We start from the raw sequence: 11,762 nt of genomic DNA, 5'->3' as shown, positions 1-11,762 counted from the left end.
CAACATTCAACCTCTCACACTCATGACAGGTGTTAGAAATAGAACAATCAAAACCCCTACATTTGCGACATACAGTGTGAGGATCAACCGAAGCTTTCGGTATCCTCACCTTGCAGCCTACATTCACACACATTCTCACACAACCACTTGAATCAGACAATTCTTAAGAAAAATCCAAAAGCAAGTCCAAATCCAGTCCACAGTAGCGAATGCCAAAACAACGATCCAGGTACGTCACCAAAAGTCCACAAAAAGATGATCAATTGTCTAGAAAAGCGAATTCCAGTCAAGAGGTGGCAGCAACGATGTTGATACCACCGGCGACAGAAAATATATGAGTAGAAAACGGGAATGGTTCCTATTCCTGCCGCCCAGGGCAGGCCGGTAGATCACCTGTAGCGAGTGGCGCGAAATTTGAATTTCTGTCGGGGACGACGGAGTCTTAGCTATGTATATATCTGACAGGTAAGTTGATTGTATGAAAATGTAAAATATTGATGTTTTACTAATTATTTAAAAAATTATCAAAGTGCACGCTTCGTCGTCTTCTTCTAACAAAACAGTTGTTTACTCGGTGAGGAAAAGTTTTCCGTTTGTTGTGATAAAAGTGCCCCAGCGTCTGTGGGCACAAGTGGTGTGCGGATTTATCACAAGAAATGGTTAGTTTATTGACACAAGCGACTCCGTAAACATCAAGATGGCGTCAATCTTCTAAATACCTCGAGTTGTAAGTAAAAATGTTGAACGCGTTTTGGTGAGATTTGCACTACGTTGAGACCGTTTTAAGTAAACCTCTGTTTTTAAATCTTAAAATTTGGCCTTAATTTCTAACTTTGGAGAAAATACTTACTTCGAAAGGAGAGTAGAGGTCTTTAGCTCCGTTTCTCACCAACAACAAGTCGCGACTGATGCCCATCTCCGGTGTCAGGACGCGTTATAATGTACTTTTTCGGAGGGTGGCAAGCGTTGATTGTAGGTGGCCTGTTTGGCCTGCCGTGGTGTTTTACCCTAGTACAGGTCTCAAGCTGTTGCTCTCACCACCAGTGATTCGTGACTGGTGCCCATCTCCGGTGTCAGGACGTGTATAAGTACTTTTTTCAGAGGGTGGATCGACACACGGTGAAAAATGAAGTTTTTATGATAAAACGAAGTTTAATGTATACTTACCTGGCAGGTATATATATAGCTATATTCTCTGTTCCACCTGGCAGAAATTTTCAAAACTCGCGGCAATCGCTAGTAACCTATTAGTAGTTCAGGCAACCACCACCCCTTTACCGTGGCGCTAGCGCTAGGAACCGTTCCAATTGGGCCAGATTTTCTCTGAACCCTGTCCCCTGAGGGGAGGCGGGTGGGAATTAAATTATATATACCTGCCAGTAAGTATACATTAAACTTCGTTTTATCATAAAAACTTCATTTTAATGATGACACTTACCTGGCAGGTATATATATAGCTGATTGACACATTTGGAGGTGGGTCAAGGACAGCAACATTCTTAGAGTATAAAAATATTATTATTAAAATATTATTAAAACTCCAGGTTCCTTACCTGCTAAGGTAGCTGACTTCATAGGTCCTGCCTCTAAGCCTGCTTAAACCTTAGTAGCTCTCAACAAGGAAGTGTCCTGTCTGTTGAAGAAGCTAAGACTGGAACTGACAACTGGACGTGACCAATGTGTTGACAGATCCTTACAGCCCTCTTATGCCACGGCATTCAAGCTAGTAACAGATCATTTACCTGAACTACACACACACATCACCCGATAATACTAACACAACTGAGAAAAAGTACCGCACCCTTTTCTCAGACGACCAAGAAACACAAACACCATCACCTAATAAAAACAACTAGCTTACAAGAAGGTTATGGGTAGGGTAGTAACTCCTTTGCCCAATACTGTACCCGAGGACACGTATGACCTAGCGTCTGACAATTATCGAAGGTTGTCTGAACGTCCCTAAGATAATGAGACGCAAATATTGAATTAGTTCTCCAATATGTTGATTCAATAATTTCCTTGAGGGCTAAACTAAATTCTTTTTAAAAGCTAATGAAGTCGCCACTGCCCTGACTTCATGAGCCTTCACTTTCAAAAATACCAAAGCTCTGCTCTTCACACAACATATGAGCCTCTTTAATTAACTCTCTCATGAAGAAGGCTAGAGCGTTCTTCGTCATGGGTCTAGTGGGGTCTTTAACTGAACACCACAGAGCATCAGACCTCCCTCTGATAACTCTTGTTCTTTCTAAAATAACATCTCAATGCTCTCACTGTGGGCAGAGAACTCTTTCTTGCTCGTTACCGACCAATTCAGCTAGACCCAAAACTTCAAAGGATCTTGGCCAAGGATTAGCTGGATCCTCATTCTTGGCCAAGAAACCTTCTTGGAATGAACACACTGCATTGCCGTGTCTCCATCCCACCTTCTTCGATATGGCCTGAAGCTCACTAACTCTTTTAGCAGTTGCCAATGCTACTAAAAAGATAGTCTTCTTAGCAAGATCTCTCAGAGAGGATTCCTCTAACGGTTCGAATTTGCTAGAAGTTAAATACTTCAAGACCACATCCAGGTTCCACGCAGGTGGCCTGCCTTCTGATTGTTTCTTCGTCCCCAAACGACCTAATCAGATCTCTCAGATCTAAGTATTCGAGATGTCTAGATCCCTGTGTCTAAACACTGAGGTTAGCATACTCTTATAACCTTTAATTGTCGAAACTGACAAGTGTAAATCTTCCTCAAGTAAAGAAGGAAATCTGCTATTTGGGTCACAGAGGTACTGGATGAAGGACACTTTCCTGTTTTTTTACACCACTTCCGGAAATTGTCCCACTTCGACTGATACACCGTGATTGTGGAGGTTCTTCTGGCTCTAGCCACTGCACTGGCCACCTCTCTAGAATATCCCCTCGCTCTGACCAGACGTTCGATAGTCTGAACGCAGTCAGACCCAGAGCGAGGTATTCTTGTGAAACCTGTCGGAAGTGGGGTTGTTTGAGTAAATCTACTCTTAGAGGAAGAGTCCTTGGTGTATCTACTGTCCATTCCAGTACCTCTGTGAACCAACTTTGGGCCGGCCAAAACGGGGCTACTAAGGTCATCCTCGTTCCTTTGCTCTCCCTGAACTTCTTCATCACTTTTCCCAGCACCTTGAAACGGAGGGAAAAGCGTACAGATCTAAGTTTGACCAATCCATCAAGAACGCATCTACCGCCACTGCTTCCTGGTCTGGAATCGGAGAGCAATATGTTGGTAACCTCTTTGTTCTGGCTGTCGCAAACAGATCCACTACCGGACGGCCCCACAACTTCCACAGGCTCTGGCAAACCTCCATGTGCAACGTCCACTCCGTCGAGGAGAAGTTGCTCTCTCCTGCTCAACAGGTCCGCACCCACGTTCTTCTCTCCTTGTATAAACCTGGTGAGTATCACGACCTTTCCTCTTCTGCCCCAAGCAGAATTTCTTTTTGCCAGATTGTAAAGGGGAAAAGAATGAGTTCCCCCTTGCTTCGAATATATGCCAGAGCCGTGGTGTTGTCCGATTGACCTGCACTGTCTTGTTTTGAAAATCGAATCAACTCTCTGAAGTGCTTCAAAGCCAAGAAAATTGCCAACAGTTCCTTCCTGTTTATGTGCCACTTTGTTTCGTCCTTGTTCCAAAGTCCTGACACCTCTTGAGGGCCTAATGTCGCTCCCCAACCCGCGTCCGACGCGTCGGAAAACAAGACGAGGTCTGGGTTCTTCTGCTGAAGCGCATCCCTCTTGCTAACCTGCCTGGAGTTAGCCACCACTTTAATTCCTCCTTTACTTCGGTCGGAATTAGAAACTGGAAGGAATCCGGTTGCGATTTTCTTGGCCATGAATCCTTCAGGAAAAACTGAAGAGGTCTCATGTGCAGTCTTCCTAAAGAAATGAACCTCTAGTGAAGAGAGTGTGCCCAGTTAGACTCATCCACTCTCTTACAGCGCATCGGTCTTTCTTTAGAAAATCCTGCACCTTCTGAATGCATTGGGCTTGCCTTCGGGGGACGGAAAAGCCCGAAAAGTCACTGCCGATATTCTGAATCCCCAAATAAACTATCTGTTGTTTGGGCTCCAAATGGGACTTTCCCATATTCACTACCAGACCTAGGTCTTTTGCTAAGTCCAATGTTTGACTTACGTCCTCCAGACATTGACTTCTCGACTGGGATCTATCAAACCAGTCGTCCAGATACAAAGACACTCTGATCCCTCTTAAATGTAGCCATCTCGCCACATTGGACATCATCCTCGTGAATACTTGAGGGGCTGTGCAAAGGCCGAAGCATAGGGCCTTGAACTGAAAGACCCTGTCCTGAATCACAAACCTTAGATACTTCCTGCTTCCTGGATGAATCGGTATATGAAAGTATGCGTCTTGTAAGTCCAGAGTCGCCATCCAGTCCCCTGGACGTACCGCTGCCAGTACTGAATCGTTCGTCTCCATAGTGAACTTGGTCTTTTCTACGAAAAGATTCAGTTGACTTACGTCCAGCACTGGCCTCCAACCTCCCGAGGACTTTGCAACCAGGAACAGACGGTTGTAAAATCCCGGAGATTCGTGATCCAGAACAGGTTCTATTGCTCCTTTCTCTAGCATGGAAGCTACCTGCTCCCACAGAGCCGCTTTCTTCTCTAAATCGTTGTAATTTGCCCCGAGGGCTCTCGGAGATGTTGCGAGAGGAGGTCTTTTCACGAAAGGAATCTTGTATCCTTCCCAGAGCTACGTTGACAGCCCAGGGATCTGCCTTCATTTGTTGCCAAACTTCCCAAAAACCTTGAAGTCTGGCTCCACTGTCGTCTGGAGGACCGAGTTCTCATTCTTTAGAGGGGGTCTTGGCTCCTCTTTTCGCGGGTACTCTCTTACCCCTAAATGCAGGGTCGAGCGAAAGTTCTTCCTCGAAAGGGCTGTTGCGACGGTCTAGTCTCCTTTGGCGTCTTCTTCACCAAACTTGGTTGGTAAGAACTTCTTAACCGAAGACGAAAGAAGATCTTGAGTGGCTTTCTGCGAAAGGGATAGAGCTATATCCCTAATCACCTCTGAAGGAAACAGCTGTTTCGAAAGGGGAGAGAACAGTAACTCCGATTTCTGAGAGTTAGAAACTCCTTTTGAGGCGAACGAACACAACAGCGATCTCTTCTTAAGCACTCCTGCTGTGAATAACGAAGCCAGCTCATTTCGTTCCGTCTCTAAGAGCCTTATCCATGCAGGACATAATGCTCTTAGCTGTTTCTAAGTCCTGCGAATCCTCTTCTCCTATGGAATTCGCTAGCGCTCCCAAAGACCAATCCAAGAAATTAAAGACTTCGAAAGTCCTAAAAATCCCTTTAAATAGATGGTCAAATTCCGAGGACGTCCACCAGACCTTGGCCGACTGTAACGCCTGTCTGCGTGAGCTGTCCACTATACTGGAGAAGTCCCCCTGGGAGGAGGCAGGTACTCCCAGGCCTAGACTTTCTCCAGTAGCGTACCATACTCCTGATTTAGAAGCTAACTTAGCTGGAGGAAAAACAAACGAGATATTTTCCCGCCTTCTTTCTTTTTGTCCTTCATCCAGTCATTCACCCGTTGAAGGGCCTTCTTTGCCGAAATTGACATCGTCATTTTCAGGAAGGAGGACTTCTTTGGAGTCCTAGTCTTGGAAAACTGTGATAAGGAGGGATAACGGAGCTGTCGGTTTAAATTCCCCCTCAAAAAACAGCAATAAGACGTGAAGTCAGAACCTTATAATCTGAAGAAGGGTTCTGTATTCTTTTCTTCAATTACTTCCAACTCTTCTTCTGCTGAAGAAATATCTTGCAAGTCGTCGTCGTATTGACGCTTCGTTGACGGACTAGCGTCCTGCCGCCTGCGTCCTGCGGCTCGCGAGGCATCGGCGTCCTGCCGCCTCTCGATGTCTTGCCGCCTGCGTCCTGCGGCTACCGATGCGTCTGCGTCCTGCCGCCTCTCGATGTCCTGCCGCCTGCGTCCATCGTAGACACGCCTGCTTCCTGCCGCCTGCGTCCTGCGTCCACCATTGGTCCCGCGTCCTGACGTTTGCGTCCTGCTTCTTCCGACACTATTTTCCTCCTAGCGCCAGTGCGCCCTGCGTCCTCGGCGAACGCGTCCTTGTCTTCCCTTTTCGAAGACTTAATGGGAAGGAAATCGTCCTTACGCCTCGAAGATGCTTGTTCAGGAGCATCCCCAAGACACTTCACCAACACTGCCAACTTGGACTGGCATTTCCCGTAAGAAATGCTTCGTACCATCCTCCTGAATGGTAGACGACGAAGGATGAGGATTACGAGCTGGGACTGCGACCTAAAGGAGGGCGATCTTGTACTCTACCCGACGGAGAAATACGAGGGGAGGATCCATAAGAAGATGGAGGCGATTCTCCCAAGGCAATACCATGCCGAGACGGACGTATATCGCCAGTGCGATTTGCGTCCTCTCTAGCACGAAAAATCCTTTTCCTCTTGATCGGTACTGCTTCCCCGTCTTCCGAGGATGACAACACCTCAGGACTACTCCAAGCCTCACTATCTTGCACCTGTCTCTCGAGAGCAGTTGATGTCCTGAACGTCCTCTTGAGTGGGCGAGACACCACTGCATACCGACGTTCTCGCTCGGAAGTCGAACCTTCCGAGGACGCACACTTCCCAGTTACGCCTTTTCTGCGGCGAACTGCAACAGCCTGGGAACTTGCAACAGGACTGTTCGAAGGGACGCCTGACCGTGTCAAAACCTCTCTCGCCTCCCTTCGACTGTCGACATGCTCTCCCTTGGGTCTGGGAGCTTGACAGAGGTCTAGGTCTAGGAGCACGAGAGAGACGATTCAGAACGCCCCCTCCACTACACTTTCACTGACATCGAAAGCACTAACTTTGTCTGTAAGTCGCTGTATCTGGTCGCCCATGGACGCAAGAGCAGCGAACACTTTCACAATATTTGTATCGTTCGTCTCCTCCGATACAGCACGCGCGCAGGAGATAACCTGGGGAGAAGGAACTACCAATTCTACATTAGAAGGAGCTGGAGAGGAAATACAATCACTCCTTTTACTACGAAGAATTTGACTTCTCACTACGAGAAACAGATCTCCTTCACGATCTTTCTCCAGTCTCTCAACGTATTTCATAAAGACCTTCCATTCCTTCTCTGATAAATTCTCACATTCGATGCATCTATTTTCCCAAGTACACACATTCTCCCTACATTTCTTACAAACGGTATGAGGGTCGACCGAAGCTTCGGCAGTCTACCTTACACCCCGCTTTTACACACACTCTAAACATACTTCCAGAGTCAGACATCTTAAGAACAATCCAAAGCGAATGCCAAGCTAACGTTTCCGAGTACAATACCAAATCCAAGATCAGTCAGCAACGAGAATGAAAATTCTAGCAGGGAACCACCAACAATGTTGCCGGTTCGGCTGGCAGAGAAAATCTGGCCCAATTGGGAACGGTTCCTAGCGCTAGCGCCACGGTAACGGGGTGGTGGTTGCCTGAACTACTAATAGGTTACTAGCGATTGCCGCGAGTTTTGAAAATTTCTGCCAGGTGGAACAGAGAATATAGCTATATATACCTGCCAGGTAAGTGTCATACATTAAACTGGATCAGCTAGTCCAGTCGGTTCTTTCCCCTATTGACACAAGTGACTCCGCAAACATCAAGATGGCGTCAATCTTCTAAATTTTTGGTTTTAAGTAAATAGTATTTCGAAAGCGTTATGGAGGTATGTTTGCACTGCGCATGGCTAAACTTTCATTAACCTGTTTAATCTTAAAACATGACCTTAATTTATAACTTTGGAGAAAATAGGGTAAAACACCACAGAAGGCCAACCCTCACCACGGTGGACGGGTCTTATTCACTCGATATTTAATTGGTGAAACAAGAATACAATTGCAACTCTAAGCATACCATTTAAAAGATTGAAGTTTCGTCAACATAATGTGATATATGAAAGCCCCATACGAACTAAAATAAGCATGTGAGCTCTTCGTAAAATATGTTTTCAAGGCAGTTTTCAAATCCAATATGGCGGCTATGTTTTGCATGGAAGGTTCTGATCAGTGACGGCCACCATCTTTCCCCAGCCTTCCCAGCACTCATTTGAACAATGTTAGCGTATATATGTAACGTTTATTGATCTTACTCAAGATTGCAGTTGTAATCAGCACAATAAAACAACATTTTGTTGCCTATATTAGTGAAAGTATGAAACTTGTTATTCCCAGGGTTATGGTTTGAACTGAATTCATTCTTACCTTGTAATCGGCGGTTTTATCCTTACTGCCATCACAACTGAAACTCCACAGTGCTTATTTGATTGTTATTATACACATTTTGGTCTCAGTTCACTCCACATTGCACTTTAAACCCGTTACTGTTGCTGGTTCCTAAGCGCGCGCACCACAAACACAGTTACGAACAGCAGACGACAAAACTGCAAAGTTTTATTCCCTAAATTGTTTACTTTACTCGTTATTTAGTTTAAATTTACTTTGTTATTTAAACATTTTAATTTTATTCATGTATATTATCCCTTTTTTGCAACCAAATTACCCCGAAAAATTACAGATATTTCTAAAGTAGATACAATCAAATATTTCTAACGTTTTCGTACATCTGGCTGCCGAAAACCATTGAGGAACGACCATGGATAAGTGCATAGAGGAACGACTACGGAGAAGTGAATTATATACATACTTTTTTTTTTTTTTTTTTGCTTTTTTGTTTTTGCTAGCACTTTTAATAGATTTCAGTCTATATTAGTATTTTGAATTTCTTTAATAACCGTATGCCAGAAATAAATGTAACCTTTAATGTTTGCATGCTAAGAATGGCAAAATCATCGTTGCCACATTAGTGGAGGCTTCACACATACACTGTTTCATTATTATAAACAGTTTCCATGAATTCTATTTGTCATAGTATACAATAATGATAAAATTGCTTTAATAATTATGTATATATACTTCCAATACATAGCCTAATTTCACCAATTTCAACATTTTGTGTGTAGTCTTATACCCAGTTTGGAGGGTCAACACATACCGAATGGCAACAGAGAGAGAGAGAGAGAGAGAGAGAGAGAGAGAGAGAGAGAGAGAGAGAGAGAGAGAGGAGAAAGGAAGGCGAAGAAACGAAGGAAAGGGGTGGCGGTGGAGGGGGGGGGGGGGGGAGGGTAGGTGGAGCTTTATACGCGTGTTCGTATCCATTTCTGCACAATGGAGTTTTTGTCTCTTGGTACAAGGGCAAGTGACGTTATTCTTTACGATTAGTGATTCACGATACCCTTTTAAATTACGGCACTGGGTGTAATGCACTATACAAAATCTCGTTCTGATACGAGTGTTCGTTACAGAAATAGGTATTGCACAAAAACGTGCTTGCACTGTCTCTGAAACCCATAGTAGGTATGCTGCTTAGTTGTCAATCAAGTTTTTTGTAATCAAGTATTTTTTTACAAAAAAGCTATTGAATAAATTTGTATTTTTCTCAATCAAAACATATGCCCCTCAATGCTAACTTTCCTCTTTTAACGACTTTCTGGTCATTGCAAATTCGGCCCCATAATTTCTTATGGTGCGAAAACAGAGGCGCATCGACCGAAAACGATTGCGTCACACTACGGCGATAATCCGGCAGTAAAACATCTTCATATATCCAAAAAGTAAATAATGAAGATATATATGCGCATTACGATTATACCAATTACATGAAGAGCTGATAATCAGCATGAATAACTGGTAAACTGTTCTGCAAGAAAGTTGAGTAAAGCAATTATTTACAATAGGTACGAAAGTCAAGATGTCGTGATGTCATAATACAGGACTTGAAAGAACGTTCGAATTCCAAAAAATAATTACTTAAATTTGAGTCAGAATCGAGTTACTTTTTCAATAACGAATATTTTCAAATTAATCATCATAAATATGTAAAATATTGATGTTTTACTATTTATTTAAAAAATTATCGAAGTGCACGCTTCGTCGTTTTCTTCTACAAAACAGTTGTTTACTCGGTGAGGAACAGTTTTCCGTTTGTTGTGATAAAAGTGCCCCAGCGTCTGTGGGTACAAGTGGTGTGCGGATTTATCACAGGAATTGGTTAGTTTATTGACACAAGCGACTCCGTAAACATCAAGATGGCGTCAATCTTCTAAATACCTCGAGTTGTAAGTAAAAATGTTGAACGCGTTTTGGTGAGACTTGCACTACGTTTGAGACCGTTTTCAGTACCCTCTGTTTAAATCTTAAAATTTGGCCTTAATTTCTAACTTTGGAGAAAATACTTACTTCGAAAGGAGAGTAGAGGTCTTTAGCTCCGTTTCTCACCAACAACAAGTCGCGACTGATGCCCATCTCGGGTGTCAGGATGCGTTATAATGTACTTTTTCGGAGGGTGGCAAGCGTTGATTGTAGGTGGCCTGTTTGGCCTGCTGTGGTGTTTTACCCTACTTCGCAAGGAGAGTAGAGGTCTAGAGCTGTTGCTCTCACCACCGATGACTTGTGATGACTGGTGCCCATCTCCGGTGTCAGGACGTGTTAAAGTACTTTTTTCAGAAGGTGGATCCGCACGTGGCCAAAACTGGACCAGCTAGTCCAATCGGTTGTTTCCCCTAGGCTCCATTCAACTGGTTAGGTACTTCTAACTTAGCCTATTATTAGTTACTTGTCATGGGCTTCCAATCTACTTACTACTCTATTCACTTAACACAAAGATACACACATTTCCCAAATATGGATTATCGGCATTTACTACTATACCTAGTACCTAGCTATGTAACCCTACAGTAGCCTAACTTGGAACTCTGCTAGGCCAAAGTTAATTTGGCGTGGGCTACCCAACACTCGTTCAGTTTTGTAAACAATATACATTACCCGGCCAGTAACAAAGCAGAACAGAGTCAACCTTACCTTAAAAAAAATTACGGGAATTAAAATTACAAAAAACCCAAATAAAATTCCCGAAACAACCACTAGGAAAGAAAAACTTGTTTACAAAATTCGCAAAGCACCTTGTGAACCCATTACAATTCAGTAGTATTGTTTCTCAGGCAATTCAAGCCTTCAAGGGCCACTAAATGGTTGTAGAAAAAAAATCAGACGTTTTACAGAGTAAAAGTTAAGTGGATGAGTTCAAAGGAATATAATATAATAAAATATATGAATATTTATCATTAGGCTAGTATCACCCCTCAAGTCGAAGAATAATAATAACTTTGTTTTTTTTTTTTTTTTTTTTTTTTGTTTTTTTTTTATTAGCTAACCATGTGCTGGAGGGATATTATTCCACAGGCAGTCCTAAGGCCGGCCACTCACGTCAGATGGGATTTGTCATGCTCGATCGAAATGGGCGGGGTTTAAGCAAGTTTGAATGTGAGTGGGGTGTTTTGTAGTCAAGTCAGGTCTGATCAAGCCCCCCGGCCGAAGCCCGGCAGTCAAGCCGGATCGACAAACCTGCCTGTTGAGGTTTGAATGAGCAACTCACAGTCTGACACGACAGTCAAATAGGGGTTTTTCAGATTAAGTCGTTCAGAATTGATAGTTTGACCGTGAGTGGTGTCTTCAACGAGGCTTGATGAACTATATACTGTTTTTTTTCCATCTGTCCACCCGCCTGTGGTGTTTGCGTATGGTAACACTGCGTACCCGGGCTTTAGATAGTTACGCTTTGTGTAAGTTTTAGGTAAATAAAAGGTTATCTGGGTGTACATTTACAACTGAAAAGTGTTTAATGATT

At 43.6% G+C, this 11,762-nt stretch overlaps 1 protein-coding gene across 3 annotated transcripts in view; it reads right to left on the bottom strand.

Annotated features, from left to right (window-relative positions):
* Positions 1-11,311, bottom strand: part of LOC135198627 (TGF-beta-activated kinase 1 and MAP3K7-binding protein 1-like) — a 479,012-nt gene extending 467,701 nt beyond the window's left edge. For 2 of the 3 annotated variants that reach the window (XM_064226385.1, XM_064226387.1), the window contains exon 1: positions 10,937-11,092. The gene's annotated coding sequence lies outside the window, so the exon portion shown is untranslated. Of the gene's footprint in view, positions 1-10,936; positions 11,093-11,289 lie in introns of those variants that run through there. The other variant, XM_064226386.1, reaches the window with a different exon arrangement.
* Positions 11,312-11,762: the final 451 nt, after the last annotated feature.

Source organism: Macrobrachium nipponense, chromosome 22 (assembly GCF_015104395.2).
Source record: "Macrobrachium nipponense isolate FS-2020 chromosome 22, ASM1510439v2, whole genome shotgun sequence".
Taxonomy (NCBI): domain Eukaryota; kingdom Metazoa; phylum Arthropoda; class Malacostraca; order Decapoda; family Palaemonidae; genus Macrobrachium; species Macrobrachium nipponense.
The sequence above is the reverse complement of the archived record's forward strand: the minus strand, read 5'-3'. Positions and strand labels throughout refer to the sequence as shown.